This window comes from Tachyglossus aculeatus, chromosome X1 (genome assembly GCF_015852505.1).
Source record: "Tachyglossus aculeatus isolate mTacAcu1 chromosome X1, mTacAcu1.pri, whole genome shotgun sequence".
NCBI classification, from domain to species: domain Eukaryota; kingdom Metazoa; phylum Chordata; class Mammalia; order Monotremata; family Tachyglossidae; genus Tachyglossus; species Tachyglossus aculeatus.
In genome coordinates, this window is record NC_052101.1 from 79,579,396 (window position 1) to 79,599,118 (window position 19,723).

Consider the following 19,723-nt stretch of genomic DNA (forward strand, 5'->3'; position numbering starts at 1 on the left):
TTTTCTGAAGCCTAGTGCAGCATAAAGTTGATTACGTGAATTAATAGAGACCAAGGTTCATTCAGATAATCAGATACTCTTAGTTGGGCTTGGCCATCTTGGACAGAGCCCCCGCTTTTGTTCATTTATCAGAACTTTCCGGGGTTAATTTTCCAGATTAGCCTCTGTTTGGATAAGCAGCCACCTGCCGGTGTTGCCGACTTGTACTTCCCAAGCACTTAGTACAGTGCTCTGCAAACAGTAAGCGCTCAATAAATACGATTGATTGGAAAGGATGTGGCAGGCCTAGGTTTCATCTTCAAGCCTGTTCTCCTCCCCCAACTCCCACCCTCTTTTTTGTTTTTAATGGTACTTGTTAAGTTCTTATATGTGCCAGGCACTGACCTAAGGGTTGGGGTAGATGCAACACAATCAGGTTGGACACAGTCCCTGTCCCACATGGGGCTCACAGTCTAAGTAGGAAGGAGAAGGATTTAAAGCCCATTTTATAGATGAGGTAACTGAGGCACAAAGAAGTAAAGTGACTTGCCCAAGGTCCCACTGCAGACAAGTGGCAGAGGTGGAACTAGAACCCAGACCCTCTAACTCCTGGGTCTCTGCTCTTTCCACTAGGCCATGCTGCTTCCCAGGACTAGTCCCCTGAGATTAGCCACATGAAAGATGCAGTTTCCAATCTCTTTTCGTACAAGATATGTACACTGGTCATGTAATACAGTGGGTTCTGAAAGTTTGATATCATGAATCCTCATGGCTCCCTAAAGAATTCTGGTTTTATTGTTTAGACCAGGTTCCTCTAGACTGTAAGCTCATTGTGGGCTGTTATATTGTACTCTCCCAAGTGCTTAGTGCAGTGCTCTGCACACAGTATGCACTCAATAAATAACCATTGATTGATCACTTATGATGGGAAGTTTACTCTGCTAGAGCTTTTTATGTAACCCAACCCTGGACCACATAGAACCCTGAAATTTATTACCATTTAGCCAGGTATGATTTATAAAGTAGGATCTGCAGGAACTTGCAAAATCCTTGTCTTTAATTTTTTTTTTCCTTAGCAGTAAGATCACTGACAACACCCTTCTCCACCCCAAAGCAGTAAGGGCTGTATGTCAGGAATGGACCTCTGAACACTTGACATTTAGTGAGGTGATATTGTGTGTCTGTCTGTCTGTCTGTCTGTCTCCACGCATATACAGTTGTCCCTTACCAGTGAAAGTTGTGAGTATTTGGGCATATATTCTTGTGTATTATTTTGGCTATTAGTGTGCAGTTTCGTGAAACCACAGGGTTCTGTGCCACACATCAGCCTGCCATCTGCCATAACAAGTTGTCCACACTTTTGTTTCCCATTCCTGACCCCCCTATTGTCTTGGGTTACACATAGCTGCATGGCTTAGTGGAAAGAGCACAGGCTTGGGAGTCAGAGGACATTGGGTTCAAATCCCAGCTCCACCACTTGTCTGCTGTGTGACCTTGGGCAAACCACTTAACTTCTCTGTGCCTGTTACCTCATCTGTAAAATGGGGATTAAGACTGTGAGCCCCACGTGGGACAACTTGATTACCTTGTATTTACCCCAGCGCTTAGAACAGTGCTTGGCACATAGTAAGCACTTAAATACCATAATTATAGTTTCAGTTGCAGTGCTCCATGTTTTCTGCTCATCATTTTTTGTAATAGAAATTGAGACCTGTGAGCTTTGAAGCAATATCTAGTTGTTGAATCATCTATCATGTGAAGAAAGAGAAGTTCACTGTGAGCACCACTCAGAAAAATGAGGCTACAGAGTGACTAAAGTTGGGGACTCCTTGATCCTGTTGGTTCATTCATTCAATCGTGTTTATTGAGCGCTTACTGTGTGCAGAGCACTGTACTAAGTGCTTGGGAAGCACAAGTTGGCAACATATAGAGACGGTCCCTACCCAACAGCGGGCTCACAGTGTAGAAGACTGTTCCATAAGCCTTTGGTCTAAGCAACCTTGGGGACTTCCAGGAATCTATCCCCAGCACTTGGAGAGGGAAATGTGTGTGTGTATGTGTGCGCGCAAATTTGAAGATGATGCCAATCTCTAAGTAGAGTGATGAGGTATCATGAGAGTTACTGCAATCTGATCTTTCACCTATCTTCTCGAAGATGGTAGTGTCTTCTATATATTTTATAAGTTGAGGCAGGCATCTGTAGCCTTGCAAAATCATCTTCGTGGAACCAACTGGAGCTATCTAGGAAGGGGTGGGGAGTGGATGGGGGGGATGAGGTATTGAAAACTGTTCTTTTAATAATCAAGTAAGCCAAGTTAATATGTGTGTAAATTGTATGATTGGCTTTTTGAGCACCAACTGATAGAAGGTTTCATTTTGTTTGGCTCTTCTGCCCTGAAAATTTGCCAACCCATGTATTGAGGAAAGGCTTACGTAAATGCTTAAGTAGTATATCCGTTCCATGCTTGTAGATTTCAGCAGGTCAGTCGGCTTTGTCATAGTTTTATGACTCAGCAAAGGGGACTCCTTCATTAAATAGTTGGAGCAAATGCCAGGTCTTGACAAGTTTTGCCGAGCCTCACCTTCAAAAGTAGGGAATGTATTCAAGAGAATGTTGATGTTTTGTTGCCATCTCCCCTGGTGTTCCTACATATCTGTAGCAAGACTATGACATCTTCACTCTTAGGTATTAGAGAAGTCCTTGGTTTGGTGGCATTTTTTTCCAGTATTAGCACCCCCATGCTTGTACTGTGTGCTTTGTTCACTTGATTTGCATAGTAGTGACTCTGTTCCTCAGCCTCCCGGATGGCTGAGTTGCTTTACCAGTGACCCGGGCTGCCTTCCCCTTCTGCCCACTTCATGAGAGTTCCACAAGATATTGTTCACATTGCTTGTTATTCTGCAAGCTCCTTTCATTGGTGAGTCCTTTTCATCAAGCCAGTCTTGGTGGCTTCAACTAGCCTAGGATTTTGATGGCTGCCCAGTAAACAGAATTGCAAGGAAACACCTGTTTGTGGTTTGTATTGGAACTTGTAGAAGAGATTAGTTGTTTCAACAGGGCTAGTCTAATGTTGCTGCAGAGCTTCTTGCCAGAATTATATTTCTCCAGAAGCCTAACATTGAGCCACCTTTAGTGGTTTGGAAGCTACTTTGTGATGCAATGGCTGTGTGAGTTTGGAGGTTATCAAACAATGGTTAGTTCAAATTCAGCAGCCACATGACTGCTGTTTAGTCACATGTTCTTCAGGTCTGTATGGCATACTATGCTATAGTTGGTGAGACAATGAGCTGTCTATTGTTGTATTGGACTCTCCCAAGCACTTAGTACAGTGCTCTGCTAATGGTAAATGCTCAATAAATATGATTGAATGAATAAATCAGTGTGGTCTGTTATTGCCCTCTCGTCCTCACCCAAGTGCTTAGTATAGTGCTGCAACATAGTAAGCGCTCAATACGATTGGATGAATGAATGAGGGGAAGGGGCAGGGAATGTTTCTGTTCTATTGCCTTCTTCCAAACGCTTAGTACAGTGCTCTGCACACTGTAAGTGCTCAATAAATATGATTGAATGAATGAGGGGAAGGGGCAGGGGATCAGTCTGTTACATTGTCCTCTCCAAAGTGCTTAGTACAGTGCTTTTCACACAGTAAGCATTCAATAAATACAATTGAATGAATGAGATGCCATTGTTTACATTGTGGGTAAACCCAGGACATCCCTCTTCATCCAAGCTGCTGCCACATTAATACAGTCACTCATCCTATCCCTCCTGGATTACTACATCAGGTTCCTTGCTGACTTACCAGCCTCCTGTCTCTCCCCACTCCAGCCCATACTTCACTCTGGTGTCCGGATCATTTTTCTACAAAAACATTCAGGACATTGATTCATTCATTCAGTCGTATTTATTGAGTGCTTACTGTGTTCAGAGCACTGCACTAAGTGCTTGGGAAACTACAATAGAACAATAAACAGGGACATTCCTGCCCACAATGAGCTCACAGTCTAGAGTGAGGGAGACAGACATAAATACAAATAAGTAAAATTACAGATGTGTACATAAGTGCTTTAGGGCTGGGACGGGGGAAGAGCAAAGGGAGCAAGTCCTACTCGTCAAAAAACTCCAGTGGTTGCCCATCCACCCCCACATCAAACAAAAGCTCCTCACCATTGACTTTAAAGCACTCTGCACCTTGCCCGCTCCCACCTCACCTCACTTATCTCCTACAACCCCAGCCCACACACTTTGCTCCTCAAGTGCTAATCTTCTCACTGTGCCTTGATCTCACCAGTCTCGCCACCAACCCCTAACCCACATCCTGCCTCTGGCCTGGAATCCCTTCCCTCCTCAAATCTGACAGAAAATTACTTTCCCTCCCCACCAACTTCAAAGTCTTATTGAAGGCACATCTCCTCCAAGAGACCTTCCCAGACTAAGCCCCCCTCCTTTCCTCAGCTCCTACTCCCTTCTGTCACCCTGACATGCTCCCTTTGTTCTATCTCCCTTCCAGCCCCACAGCACTTATGTACATATCTGTAATTTATTTATATTTTCTGCCTCCTCACCTCTAGACTGTAAGCTTGTTGTGGGCAGGGAATGTGTCTCTTTATTGTGGTATTGTACTCTCCCAAGTGCTTAGTACAGTGCAGTACAGTAAGTGCTCAATAAATATGATTGAATGAATGATATATATACATATATATGCCATTATTATTATCTTTTGGTAGGGAGAAATAGTGTTGGTGATTATAAAATGGTGTTTGGCACATTCACTGAGTAAGAGTGGATCGATCCCATGTTGTCTGAACTACTCCAAAACCATTGAGTGAAGAGGTTTGGAATGGTGTCTTCTACATATCTGCCCCTGCTCTCTCTCCCTCCCTTCAGGCTCATGTCTCCTCCTGCCTTCAAGACATCGCCATCCGGATGTCTGCCCACCATTTTAAAACTCAATATGTCCAAGACTGAACTCCTTATCTTCCCTCCCAAACCTTGCCCTCTCCCTGACTTTCCCAGCACTGTTGACGGCACTACCATCATTCCCGTCTCACAGGCCCGCAACCTTGGAGTCATCCTCGACTCTGCTCTCGCGTTCACCCCTCACATCCAATCGGTCACCAAAAACTGCCGGTCTCACCTCCACAACATAGCCAAGATCCGTCCTTTCCTCTCCATCCAAACCGCTACCCTGCTGGTTCAATCTCTCATCCTATCCTGACTGGATTACTGCATCAGCCTCCTCTCTGATCTCCCATCCTCCTGTCTCTCCCAACTTCAATCTATACTTCACGCTGCTGCCCGGATCATCTTTGTGCAGAAACGCTCTGGGCATATTACTCCCCTCCTCAAAAATCTCCAATGGCTACCAATCAACCTACACATCAGGCAAAAGCTCCTCACTCTCGGCTTCAAGGCTCTCCATCACTTCGCCCCCTCCTACCTCACCTCCCGTCTTTCCTTCTACAGTCCAGCCTGCACCCTCCGCTCCTCTGCCGCTAACCTCCTCACTGTGCCTCATTCTCGCCTGTCCCGCTGTCGACCCCCAGCCCACGTCCTCCCCCTGGCCTGGAATGCCCTCCCTCCGCACATCCGCCAAGCTAGCTCTCTTCCTCCCTTCAAAGCCCTACTGAGAGCTCACCTCCTCCAGGAGGCCTTCCCAGACTGAGCCCCCTCCTTCCTCTCCCCCATCCCCCCACCCTACCTCCTTCTCCTCCCCACAGTACCTTTATGTATGTTTGTACAGATTTATTACTGTATTTTACTTGTACATATTTACTATTCTATTTTATTTTGTTAATATGTTTTGTTGTCTGTCTCCCCCTTCTAGACTGTGAGCCCATTGTTGGGTAGGGACCGTCTCTATATGTTGCCAACTTGTACTTCCCAAGTGCTTATTACAGTGCTCTGCACACAGTAAGTCCTCAGTAAATATGTTTGAATGAATATAATAGTAATAATGATGATGTTTGTTAAGTGCTTACTGTGTGCCAAGCACTGTTCTAAGCACTGGGATAGGTACAAGGTTATCAGGTTGTCCCACTTGGGGCTCACAGTCTTAACTTCTCTGTTACCTCATCTGTAAAATGGGGATTAAGTGACTTGCCCAAAGTCACACAGCTGACAAGTGGCAGAGCCAGGATCAGAACCCATGACTTCTGACTCCCAAGCCCATGCTCTTTCCACTGAGCCACGCTGCTGCTGCCATTGCTGGGTCGGGGGTGGGGGGGGGGGGGGGGTGGCGGGGAGGAAGGGGTGTGTGTGTGTGTGTGTAAGTAAAATGCAATGAGATCATTGTGTGTTGTTGATCCTTCTATCTTAAGTTTGCAAAGGAGAATAGTTCTTTTATTAAACTGGAGTGTTTGGAATGGTAATTTTGTTGGTTGCAGAGGGCTCTGATTCCAGCCTTAGGAGCCCAGGATTATGGATTTTGGCACCTTGGCTACCTACTGGTCTGTATGTCTGCCATTCCCTTTCTCCACCTTTGGAAATTGGGCTGAGTCTGGATGTTCAGGGATTCTGAGAGGAATAATTAGCTAATGTTTGTATGTAAAGTATCTGGAAAATGAATAGCACTTGCATCTGTGCTTAAATGAGTGTGAAAATTAGGTCAGATCAATTGTGGGAACTGGGGGATTAGTCATTACTTTAAAGAAAGAGGTTGGCAGATTTCCTGAGTTCCAGACCAAATGCACTTTTTACAGATGGTCAGCTGACAAAATGAGATTTGAGTCAGATTTCATGATTTCATTGTAAATGTCCCAGGAAAATTTCATCCCGTTCTCCCTAGACTTCCCTCTCCCAGAAAATAAATGGAAAAGCTTTGCCTCTTTGTTTTACTATTTAAGAGAGACCAGAATTAATGCCTGAGTATTTTTCTTTGTTCTAAAATTAAAGACAGCTGCAAATATGAATTTACAAGTGTTTAAGGAATGTTGCTCCAGAATGGCTGGCTGAGCATGTTACTGGCCAGGCCCATTCCTGCCCACCAGTCTCTTGCCTAGCTTTTTCAATTGGTTCATTGTCCTCCTGCTGTTTTTGCTCTTCTGGCAAATACAGGTCAGGGAGGGGAGAGGAGGGAAGAGGATGGCAATTTCCCACCTGAAAGTGGAATCATGTGGAGCAGCACAGTTTAGAGAAATTTGGACCCAGACTAAAAACTCAAGGAAGTAATGCTGACTGATTGAAACCAGCCACAAATGCTCTCTGTAGCCCCTACCTTCCGGAAGGGGGCTGCAGGGTCAGAGGGAACTTGCTTGCCTCTCTTTCATGTTTCTGAAGTCTTAATTTCTACACTTCTTAACTGTGAAGGGATCCTGGGGCTAGGCACTGTGATGTAAATGTGTCAAGACTTGTTTGACGTATGAGTGTAATGTTAAAGGCTGGCCTTGGTGCCAGAATTCCATTCCTAATCCTGGTTGGTCAGGGGATGGAAAGATTTTGCCCTTTTCTGACAACCCCAGCTCTTAAACAATCCTACTAATTAGATCTTTGTGGGCTTGCTGCCTCAGCGTCCATGCTGAATGTTTAGATGGCCCGACCTGATCTATTTTTTTTTTTAATTGTCTGGAAGCACATCAGATGGCTTCAGCAACTTGTGTAGGGATACTGAATCTGGGAACTTCTACTTGACCATTTCATAGTAGGCATAATTTGGACCATGAATAAAAAGCTGATGCGAAGGGAGGGAGCTGGGTGACTTTGAACTGGATTGTGGATGCCCACTCCCTTCAACCTCCCAGAACCCACCACAATTGATACCATTGTTGGTAGTCCATAAGGGATTGCGGTCATGGTGGCAAGTGCCCAGTTCTCTGCTATTGGCTCCTCTGCTTAGTCTGGGGTACTCTTCCTCTATATCCTTCTTGTAATAAAATCAAATACAAATTTTCCCCCCAGCAACCTGTCCATCAAGCAGAACACTTGAGTGAAGGTTCGAAGGCTTTGTTGCTATTTTAAGTACTAGTCAAACTAATAATAAAAATAACCCAGCAGGATGTTGTGGACTCTCTGTAGCTAGTACATTAGAACACAGATTTGAATTATCTTTGCAGTAGTTGCCATATCCTGTTCAGTCAGAAATGCTATCTAGGAGACTTGCAGGAAGCCAGAATGGTATATTTTGTTCCCAGATGCCCAGTGACCTCACATTCAGCTGAACCAGTTAGAGGTGGTGCAGATATTTTGGACAGTTTAGAACTGAATGCTTAAAAACTCCTTGTCAAGGCAGGTTGAGAGGGTGGTTACCAGCTGGGAATTTCAGTGCTATTATTCACTAGCTCAGCAGCTCCTGTGCCCTAGAACGGTCACATATCCAAACTATGGATAGGTTTGCCACTCCCTTTTCATTTGGTTTATCTATGCCTCCACTTGATTCTGCACAGCAAAGGCAGGCGTCATAAAGGTGGATCAACACTTCTTTCTCTCTGGTTACCAAAGTGTGTTCCTTTAGGTGCCAAGCAAAAAGGTACAGTGTATCTTTTAAAAGCCTGCAGGGTGAATCTTCGACTTAAGCAAATAAGTAAAAGATGAGACACCTGCATTATACAGTCTTGGGTTTCCAAATGGAGATGTTAATTTGCCTAGAAAAGAAACAATGCAGTTTTCCCTTTCCTCACTACCCAGGACATCCCAATTTAATCTTTCCCTACACATATTGTGCCGGGCAATACTTTTTACAGAGAGAGCACAATGGTTATGAATAGTCATAATCAGCACTGTATAAGTAGCATTGTCTTAAGTAGATGGGTACTTGAGAATGATCTGTGGAAATGTATTGCTATTCATAATCCAAATTTGGACTTGGTTTGGTTTTGTTCTCTGGTATGTTTGGTTTTGTTCTCTGTCTCCCCCTTTTAGACTGTGAGCCCACTGTTGGGTAGGGACTGTCTCTATGTGTTGCCAATTTGTACTTCCCAAGCGCTTAGTACAGTGCTCTGTACATAGTAAGCGCTCAATAAATATGATTGATTGATTGATTGACTTCCAGAAACCCACCTGTGTGTAATTCAGAATAATCAGGAAGGTGAGAATGGGCTTCCTCAAAAACAAGAAAACAGGATCAAATTTTCTGGGGCTACATCTGAAGAAGTCTTTGATTCCTTTCGTCTACATTTTCAGTCATCTTTGCTTGACTGTGGAGAGAAAAGAACATGTGAAAGGAGCCCAGCAATCGATTCAGAAAAGCAGTTTCTTGTTGCCTCAGGGAATTTTCTCCCTGACACCCGCCTTCCGTATCCCCCCCATCCCCCACCCCTTGCCAAATGCTACAGGAAAAGTATCATCTACTCCTCTGACCCCCTCTCCCCCTCCTCTTCCTCCACGCACACCCACATATACAGAAAATTCTCTGGAGCCGAACTGAAAATATTGAGTGCATTTGTGGAAGGGTTATGCTGGTTAATAGCTGTTCTAGGATTAGAATGCGATAGGGAAAAGGAAAGGGAAAATCTGAGTCTTATCAGACCTCCTGTCTGCATTTGACTACCGATTTGTCCTTGTTGGGGGCCACCTAAAGTTCCTGAGACTTGAGCTGGTAGATCTGATAAATGCCTCCTGTAGAGGACAAGAAATATAGCCAGGCTTCCTGTGTAGTGTAACTGAAATTTTTACAGCTGGGACTTGCACTGTAGCTTGCCCGACTTAAAGACAAAAAGTGCCTGCCCAGTGATGAATTGCCCTGAGAGCTAGAAAGTGAAATGGAGTCCCTAATATTTCCCGATTTTTCCTTTTAATAATTAACTCCATTTTTAAGGAAGAGGTGGGATTGCTGGGGGAGGGGGGCTAATGCTTACTACTAGATGCTGGGTTACCATGGCAGACCACTCTGAGCTGAGCTAGGTTCAGAGATCCCATCTGGTCACTGTACTTTGCTCAGACCCTTGTCTACAAGAATCTGGTTTTACTAAGCTTCTTGAGCTCCCACCTCTCCGTCCCTAAATATTTAATCCAGTTTGTTGGCCGCACTCTTAAATGGCAATAGGAGAACGTTTGGTCAAACATAAGAACTTCTTGAATGCCAAGGTGATAAAACATTAAAATGTGTTGCTGAGTTAAGTTGTAGAGTCTTCATTTCTGGAGATTGGAAACTCCTCGAGGGCAGGGATGGTGTTTCTTTACACTCTCAAACACTTACTACAGTGCTCTTCACACAGAAAGTGCTCCATCAGTAAATACTACTGATCGGATTTTTTTCAGGGAATGAATAGACAGCCATTTGCCCCAGTTAGTTTGGCCATTCACTTAATTGGAAGCATAGGGCTGGATTGTTTGGCCTTCTAGGTTCTTTTGCAGCACCATGATTCTATAGTTTTCTCCTCCCTCTTATTATAATAATAACAGTAAGAAGAATAATAATGCTTGTGGGTATTTCAGTGCTTACTATGTGCCAAGCACTTTACTAAGTGCTGGCTAGATACAAGATAAGGTTGGATACAGTCTCTGTCCACATGGGGCTCACATTGTAAGTAGGAGGGAGAACAGATTTTAAAGCCCCATTTTACAGATAAGGAAACAGGCCCAAAAAAGTTAAAATGACTTGCCCAAGATCTCCCAGGGTGGATCCAGGTTTAGAATGCAGGCCGTCTGACTCCCAGACTTGTTCTCTTTCCACTAGACCTGAGGTGAGAAGATGAGGCCAACCTGACCTTAAGGTGAGGAAACCAGAACTTTAAATAATATTAGTATCCTAAGGAAATTTTTTTCATGGCAGACCCCATAGAGTGAATTCTATATGCAAGTGAAACATTTTGGTCTTCTCCATAGAGGTTTCAAGGTGTTTTAGAATGGAATTAAAAAGGGAATATGAGATGGTGCAAGGATAAGAAAGCATTATATTAATACCTCTTAGAAAACCTTTTGAGAGGTGCTTTTATTATTCTGTTAAAGACTCTGGCATTGGACTGTGACTGTAGTTGGTAGTGATGTACATGCTAGAACACAAAGCCATAATGTACCTCCGGTTGAAAGTTGTTTGTCATTTGAGGCCTTTACTGGTTAGGGGAGAATGAGAGAGGAAAGAAAATTTCCAAAAACAACACTTAGTCATAGACTGACAACTATCCAAATTGCATCTCCTTAACATCTGTGTTAGCAAATTACAGGCTAGCATTGAGTCAGTGTCTCAACTGGAAGCAGATTTGGAGGGAGGGGAAAGGGGGAGGGCATTTTTAATCTTTGTGCAGTTATTTAATCTCTGCAAAAGAGAAGTGAATGCAGTGAGTCATCAGTGGGTTCTCTCGCGTGGCAAGCTAAAGAACAGCTTGAATGAATAACATGTTGGATCGCCTCTTTTGATCGCCTGTCTTCTGGGAAAGGGTGTGATGGGTCCATTTCAGGTTACCATCTGATGTGTGCTCAGCATGCCTTGGGAAAAGGTGGATGGCAAGCACAAAAGGTCTTGTGATTGGATCCCTAGGGGGAGGGCCTAATTTGCATTCCTTGCAAGACAAGTGTATAAATTCCAGTTTTAAAGATCAGTGATTCTCTTTCTAATGGAGGTCCAGACAGAGTATCCATATATGTTTAATTCCCTTTCTGACAATCAAGTTTTAGCATGGTTCATTTTGATTACTGATATTTTTTTGGCATAGTCTATGCCAATACTAAATGAATAAATGTATTGAAAGCCCATTTTGAAAGTGGCAGTGATGATTGTGTGCTTCCAGCAAATGCCAGAAAATGTTAAAAAAACCTTTTACTTTGGGATAAAGTTTACCTGGCTTTAATTCCAGAGGTTCCTGTTTTTGGTGTATTCATATTTAATAATAATTGTAGTATTTAAGTGCAGCAGCATGGTGTAGTGGCTAGAGCCCAGGCCTGGAAGTCAGAAGGTCATGGGTTCTAGTCCCGGCTCTGCCGCGTGTCTGCTGTGTGGAACCCAGTTCCTTGACTCCCAGGCCTGTGTTCTTCCCACTAGGCCTGATCATATTCTCCTGGACCCCCATTTATTGCATTTGTCTGGATTGTTTTCATAAATGATTACTGGAAGTGAAATTGCCCTCCAGTAGTAAGACAAGGGTTAAAAATATATTTGATGAGTCTCTGATGCTATAAAATTGATTTCTGTAGAAATATTCAATATAGAATAACCAGGAGGTGAAGCCTAGAAATCCAGGGACATGGCTCTGAGTGCTTAAAGATCATTTCAAGAAGTATGTAATAGGAACAATATACTTTTCTATCTGACAGACATATAGTTGGAGTTGCAAAGCTCTGAAACTGCAATGGTTTCAGGATACCCTAGGACCAACACAAAGGTCTATACTGGACTTGGAGCAGTCTCAGAGGACCAGCGCTGGTCCATAGGTAAACTGGGATGTCTGGATCAAAATGATTCCTCGTTCTGGGACCTTTGTGGTGTAGCTAAACCGGTACCCAATTCAACTCAGTCTCTCTCGGGCCTCCGGCAACCTAGAGTGATTTCCTCAAGATGGTGCCAGGTTATATGGAAACCCTGTGGAAGTCTTCGTGTAGCCTTTCCCAACTAATCTAATCCTGGCTCTGCCACTTGTCTACTGTGTGACCTTGGGCAAGTCACTTCACTGGTCCTCAGTTACCTCATCTGTAAAATGGAGATTGAGACTGAGCCCCACATGGGAAAGGGACTGTGTCCAACTCGATTTGCTTGTATCCACCCCAGTGTTTAGTACAGTGCCTGGCACATAGTAAGTGTTTAACAAATACCATCATCATCATTTCCAGAAGTCTTTCCAAATTCAGCGGCCTAGGGGTAGAACCAAATCCAGTGCTATCAGAGGGGTAAATTAAGTTCTTCAGAGGCAGTTGGGGCCACTAGCTGGACTTGAGTGCTACTTCTTGCAGGGCACATGCCAATCTCTGGCAAGTAGCAGTGAGATTTCCAGGATGGAGTGGGTTACAGTGTGCCAGGAGGGGCTTCTGTTGTAGTTGAATATCCTGTTGCCTCTCCTCTTCAAGTTTATCAGCTGAGGCATCACACAAGATATCTGTTTTGCTGTGCTAATTAAACAAGGTAAACTGCAGAATACAAATTCAATGTGTTGCTTGAGAGATCAGAAATGTTGAAACAGATTGTGGCAGTGAAAGCTTGGGGCAGACATGTCTGGTAAACAGCCACTTGGTAACCTTTTTCCTTCACTGCTGTGAAAGAAACAGCTTATCTCCCTCTCCCTTTCCCCAGGTGCCTTGCCACTCTCATTTTCCCAAGGAAAGGCTTATTTTCGGTTGGTTTTAAATCAAATGAGAGAGAAAAGTGTCTTAGATTGTGGGCAGGTAATGTCTGTTATATTGTTGTGTTGTACTCTCCCAAGTGCTTAGTACAGTGCTCTGCACACAGTAAGTGCTCAATACATACGATTGAATTAATGAATTAATAAATATTGATAGAATGAATGTCTGATATTGGTAGCTGAATTTACTTTGTTTAAAAAAAACCCTACAGTTAGGGTTTTTCTCATCAGTCCTATGTTTTCCCTGAACTGCTCTTCAGGAAGTCTGCTTGGACATTGGATGTTTTTTTTTGGGGGGGGGGGGGGGGGTTGTTTTATTTTCTGTTTTGTTTTGCTTTTTCTTTATTCTCCTGTACTTGCCTGCTGGCTCATTGATTATCTGTCCATCTGCTGTATAGCTATCGTTACCTTCATCGAGGCAGCATTAATGACAGTTCCAAGGGAATATGATTATGACTTTCTACTGTGCCTGTAAGGTACTTTTTTTTTTCTGGGCCACACTCCATCTTGTCCTTTATTTCTTGGCTTCCCATTAACTCAGCAACAAAATAACTAGCCTTCCCCAAGGAAGGCCTTGAGTCATCAGACTGCTCTTACTAAGAAGGCACTTAGTTATCAAATCCTTCCAAACTCTCCTCCAGAAAGCCTTGTGGGTCAGAAAAGGATTCTTTAGCCACCATCATGCTGTGATCCCCAGTGTTTACTGGGCAGTTGAGACAAGCATTTTTTAAAAGTTAGGACTAGTATTTTCCAATTATCCAATGATCTAAAAAGCATTTTAAAAAGTCTTCTCATGGAAGTAAGGGGAGGGCCATGGGAGCCTATGGCCCTAAACTTTGGGAGTCATATCTGCTTTGGAATCCACCTTCCCTGATACCAAGGCATATTACATGTAGATGATAAACCAGGTAGTATGAGGATAGAAACACCTTAATGTTATGAGAGAAATGGTGATTTTTTTTAACATAGGCATCAACCTCCTAAAATCTGAGAGAATCAATCAATCAATGATAATTGAGCCCTTATATTTGGAGAGCACTGTACTAAGCACTTGGGAGTGTACAATACAACAGAATTAACAGGCACTTCCCTGCCTATAACATCGGAAAAACGAAGGAATCTATTTTCTGCTGATGCCAGTGTCACAAATGCTGATTGTGATGAGGGGATTTTTTTTTAAGGAAAGGGTTAATTTTATAGCTTAACAATTTTTCTAAGTGCTTGTCAGTCACACCAGAAAGAGCCTCAGTCAGTTTGCAGTGAAGGAGAACTGTCATCCTTTAAAATGGAGAACCCCATTGGAGTTGAAACCTCTCACTGTGTTCAGTGGTTATTAGATTTAACAGCTGCATTGCACTGCTTTTTTAGCCATGGTTATTTAGGAGTTGATTTCAAAATGCAGCAAATGACTCAAGGAAGGTACAGGCCACTTCACCACCTTCCCCTCCCACTTTTTCCCATGTCCCTGAAGTATATATTTTTTTTTTTTCTGAGAGCTGGCCTTCACTGTTTTCTATTGTACTATCCCAATTAATACATGAGTAAGAAGCAGGCAGAGACATGTCTCTCTTAGGCAGGGATAACCCATTTCAAGATGCATTACAGAAGGTGGGAATCTCTGGGAAACAGCACAACTCAGACACACGGGTGGCAGCCCAAGACAGCGTCTCCCTAAACCTTCTGACTCAGCAATGTGAACATTCACAGTAAGCAGTTTCTGCCTTTCTGGGCATGAAATGGGTTAAAAATGTTCCTGTTGGAAGCAAGGCAGATGTGGAATGCTGCCAGGCACTTTAAGTGCCAGCTGCCTCATGGACCTGAAAGCTACCCATTCTCTTTGAGCAATTCCCTGCAGAAAGAGACATTTTGATAGGTCAGTACTGGGCAGGGTTTTAATTTGTATTTAAAATTTAAAATATCTGGGCTCTTCCAAGGATGTTGGGAGGAGATGGGAGACAAGGGAGGACCGAGTAAAAAGGCACAGTCTTTGTAGTGCTTTTGAGCAACGATTTCTTTGTATTGTTGGAATGAAAATGCATAAATAAAGCTAATAATTTCAATAAGTGGCAGCTAATTCTGCTGTCTTATGAATTAAAATGGATCAACAGCATAGATTTTGTGCCTGTGTTTCTGAGTTTGTATTGGACACTCTGTCTCATTCTAACAATGTTTGGTACATAGTAAGTGCTTAACAAATGTCATAAAAAAAAGAGGTAATTTCCTGCCCTTTACATTCATCTGAAGCACCTGGAAAGGCCAGGATGAATGAGTAGGGAAGGTAGGCGCTTTTCTCTTACGAACCATTTGCAAGTTGGAAATTGACTCAAGTTAATATTAGTGGAGCCACTTTCTGAGCCCTGCTTTATTTATCTTGTTTGAAATAAACTGGTAGCCTTGAACTAGTTGGGGTTTAGTGGGCTAACAATCACTCATCATATCCCGACTGGATTACTGCATTGGCCTTCTTTCTGACCTCCCAACCTCCTGTCTCTCCACACTTCAGTCTATACTTCACTTTGCTGCCCGGATTATCTTTCTACAGAAATGCTCTGGGCCTGTCACCCCCCTCCTCAGTAATCTCCAGTGTTTGCCTATCAACCTTCGCAAGAAGCAAAAACTCCTCACTATTGGCTTCAAAGCTCTCCATCACCTTGCCCCCTCTTACCTCACCTCGCTTCTCTCCTTCTACAGCCCAGCCCACACACTCCACCTCTCTGTCGCTAAACTCCTCACTGTGCCTCATTCTCTCCTGTCCTGCTGTCGACTCCTGGCCCACGTTCTACCTCTGGTCTGGAATGCCCTCCCTCCTCACATCTGCCAAACTAGCACACTTCGCCCCTTCAAAGCCCTTCTGAAAAACTCACCTCCTCCAGGAGGCCTTCCCAGACTGAGCCCCCCTTATCCTCTGCTCTCCCTCCTCTGCTCTACCCCCTTCCCTGCTCCACAGCACTTGTGTATGTATGTACATATTTATTATTTTATCATTCTATTAATTTTATTAATGATGTATATATATCTATAATTCTGTTTTTATTGATGCTATTGATGTCTGTCTACTTGTTGTCTGTTTCCACCCTTCTAGACTGTGAGTCCATTGTCGGGTAGGGATTATCCCTGTTGCCGAATTGTACTTTCTAAGCACTTAGTACAGTGCTCTGCACACAGTAAGTGCTCAATAAATACAATTGAATGAATGAATAATCATAGTTGGCAATCTTTCCAAGGCTGGGGGAATAACAGGTTTAGGAACTGAATTTTTTTTTTCTCCCCTAGAATTTGTTTTTAGGGTATTATGTGGAGACTCTGTTTAATTCATGTGCTAAGTGTGATGAGGTGGGGGTTGCAGGACAAAAACACCACACCCTTCTTTGCTTCTAGATGGCTATGGCTACTTCAAAATGGTATGGTCAGTCACGTGAGAGTTGAAAATCCCTTTTCCCCCATTGTCAGAGTGAAACAGGGCTATGTGGTAAGTCTAGTCCTGTTGGACCCCTATTGTATGTTTGAGAATGCAACAAGGAGCCTAAAACCTGGAGTCAGAAATCACTTTTCCTGGGAAAATCTTATAACTTTTCCCAGTTTCCTTCTAAAGTCCTTCCAAGGGTGGCATTATTTTCTGTTGTGCATGTTTTATTGTCCTGCTTGGCCAAGTAGGGGAGCAGGTTGGCAGACCCCATTTCTCTTGGCAGTATGCATGGATGAAGCAGACCTTTCCAGAAAGGATGTAAGTACCAGAAAGGTCAAAACTGGATTCCATAGTAGTGTTCTCTCTTTCTGAGTTCTGTGTGTACAAATGCCACCTCTCCTCCTGAGGCCTAATAGGTTGAGCCTCCCTGGGATACATTTCAACATGTTGCTTCTTTTGATTGGTTTTCAAGTCAGTCATATTTAATGTGTTGTTTAATAACACTGAGTGTGAGTGAAGGTGTATAATCTGGGCAAACTCCATGCTGCTTACCAAGAAATCTTAAAGGAATGTAAATGCCTTTGGGATAATTGATTTTTAAGTGTCTTTTTTTTTTTTAAAAAATAAGAGACTCTAGAGATTGCTTGTTTCAACCATCTATTCATGAGTTGAGAAGGCACTACTACTGTAGGACTATTCCTACAAATAATTATACCTAATTTTGGTATTTTACCACAAGACCTTTTTATAAATTGGCTCAAAGTTCTTATTCAATTTAGTTAAGAATCACCAGAGAATCTCCCTGCTTTACTACCACCTAGAATTTCATGGATAATGGCCCAGTGCTCGATTGAAAGTGGACAACTGTTTTGTGGAAAGGTGGGAGGGACAAAGATCTCATATGTAGGGAGGTCTAAGCTCTGACCTAGACATCTGTAAATTGAAAGTGAATTCTCTCAAGTTATGGTTTCAGGTCAGATCATAAAATCATATGATCTGAGGTTAGTAAATACATTTCATGAATCTGAATTGTGGGTGAAGAATCTGGGTTTGTTTTGTTTTGTTTTTCCTTTTAATAGAACCTGTTTGTGTGTCTAGCTGTCCATGCATAATTCCCTTGGCTTACCATAACCCTCCATTTTTATATCCCTTTCCCAATTCCTCATTTTTAAGAACAGCCCAAGTTCCCCATGGAGTGTCTGATGGAAAGAGCTCAGGGTTTGGAGTCAGCCAACCTGGTTCTGGTTCCAGTTGTTTTCTTGATTTTGCTATGCAACCTTGTATAAATTACTTAATCTTTCTGTGCCTCTGTTTCTCCAAAGGTGGGTAAGGGACACGCCAGGTGATCACTCTGGCTCCTGGATACCCTTGGACTCGTCCTCGTAAAGCTTGAGGGGCTGCCTTCCTGGATAGCAGGCAGCCTGACCAGAAAGAGGTCAGGCTCCGCCCCCTCCCATGTTCCTAGGGAGGCGGGGCCCCTCTCCCCTACAGTTTCCCTCCTGACACCTTGCTGTGAAGACCTCAGAGACTAACTTCAGGTAAGCTAATGCCTGGTGGAGGGTGTTATACCCTCCCCTTCCCACCCCCGCAACTCCACCGTTAGCTCAACTGGTAGGGTTCCCAATCCCTAAAAGCTTGCCAGGTTCCAGTACTCCTGCGTTAGTGCTAGATCCTTTCACTTGCCTCTGTACCCCCATGCCCTAAGGTAGATGGAGAGGGGAGTTCCCACCTCAAAGCCCATAGGCCAAGGGGAACTCCCCAGTTTTCCTCTGCTTGGGCCTGGCCAATCTTCCACCCTCTCCACTCCAATACACTTCAGGAGTGAGGGGAAACAAACAGGAAAAAAAACAACACAAAGGGATTGGGGTAATTATAGCTGTATTCCTTCCTCCTATAGTTGTGGTAATCAGGTTAGGGGAGGGTTCCTAGTCCCTCACTACAGGACTCCCTCCCTTGCCACCCATGGCCCCACCTCATCTTTTCTTGGGGAGGAAGCAGCACAGCAGATTTCAACCTTTCCCCATGCCACCCTGCATGAATCTGAAGCATCGTTGGACTCCCTACCCACCAGGAGCCCTTTCTCACCAGGTGCCCAATCTCCACCTTTCTTGGCTGCAATGAGAAAAGCCTCAAAAGGCATATAAGGAGCTAGGCTAGGAAGAGTTCAAAGGCTTTTAAGGCAAGCTATTACAGCAGCAGCTTTTTTTCCCCTCAGTAACATGTGCAGGTTGGTAATGGTGGTAGCCTTGTGTTCTCACTGGGCTGCACCTTGCGCCCCTTCCCCTACATTAAAAAAAAGCATTAGCAGGTTTTGGGTTTTCCTTCTTTTTTCTCATGCTCCCAGGGGGATGGCATTGCTTTTCTGCTTCCAAAGCAGTCTGCATTCTAAGCCAAGACAGAAACCTATTCAGATTGGGCTAAACCCCAGCCTGATGCTGCCCAGAAAGAGAAGGGCTTCACTCATGTGACTATGCCCATCTTAAGCTGCTCCTTATACATTCCACCTGGAAAGCCTAGGCAAACTTACTGAGATTGCCTAGACTTTCATTTGGACAGCATCCCTGCTGCTTTATCGGAGTCCAGATTGCTCTGCCGAAGATGGTCAGCGCTCCCCCCCACCCACCCACCCCGCCATCCCCACTTTCCATCCTAGGTAGTGAAGTTTTTCTGGATCCCCTCACCCTGCCACCATTTCAGGTATTCTCCTATGCTATCAGATCCGCAGTTCAGCCAGTGTCCAGTTTCATTTGCTGACATAGAATCATTTGACTCCTGAGTCAAGCTCCTGACATCACTGCCATTGGAAATTGCTTTGGATGAGTGCTGTGGGACTTCCCCGTCCCACGGAGTAGACTCCCTTCCCCAAGAGGGGAAGGATTTCCTTGGTGAAGACTATCAAGAAGAGAAAATGCACCCATCCTCACCATCTTGGAAGTGTCCAATTTATGAACTTCAATCAGAATATGAGTGGTTTTGGCACTACCTAAAAGCCCAGAGGGGAAATCTCATCCCTCCTCTTTTTTTCTGCAGCCTGCCGATCATCGGTATGTGCACAGTAGTCCCCCATTACCTGTTCCTTAGGAAAGGAGCCATGTTCAGGAAACCTATAGCCTGCAACCCGTCATCCAATGG

General features: G+C 43.9%; 1 protein-coding gene across 3 annotated transcripts in view; it reads left to right on the forward strand.

Annotated features, from left to right (window-relative positions):
• Positions 1-19,723, forward strand: part of BICD2 (BICD cargo adaptor 2) — a 154,012-nt gene that overhangs the window by 93,687 nt on the left and 40,602 nt on the right. The window lies entirely within an intron of this gene.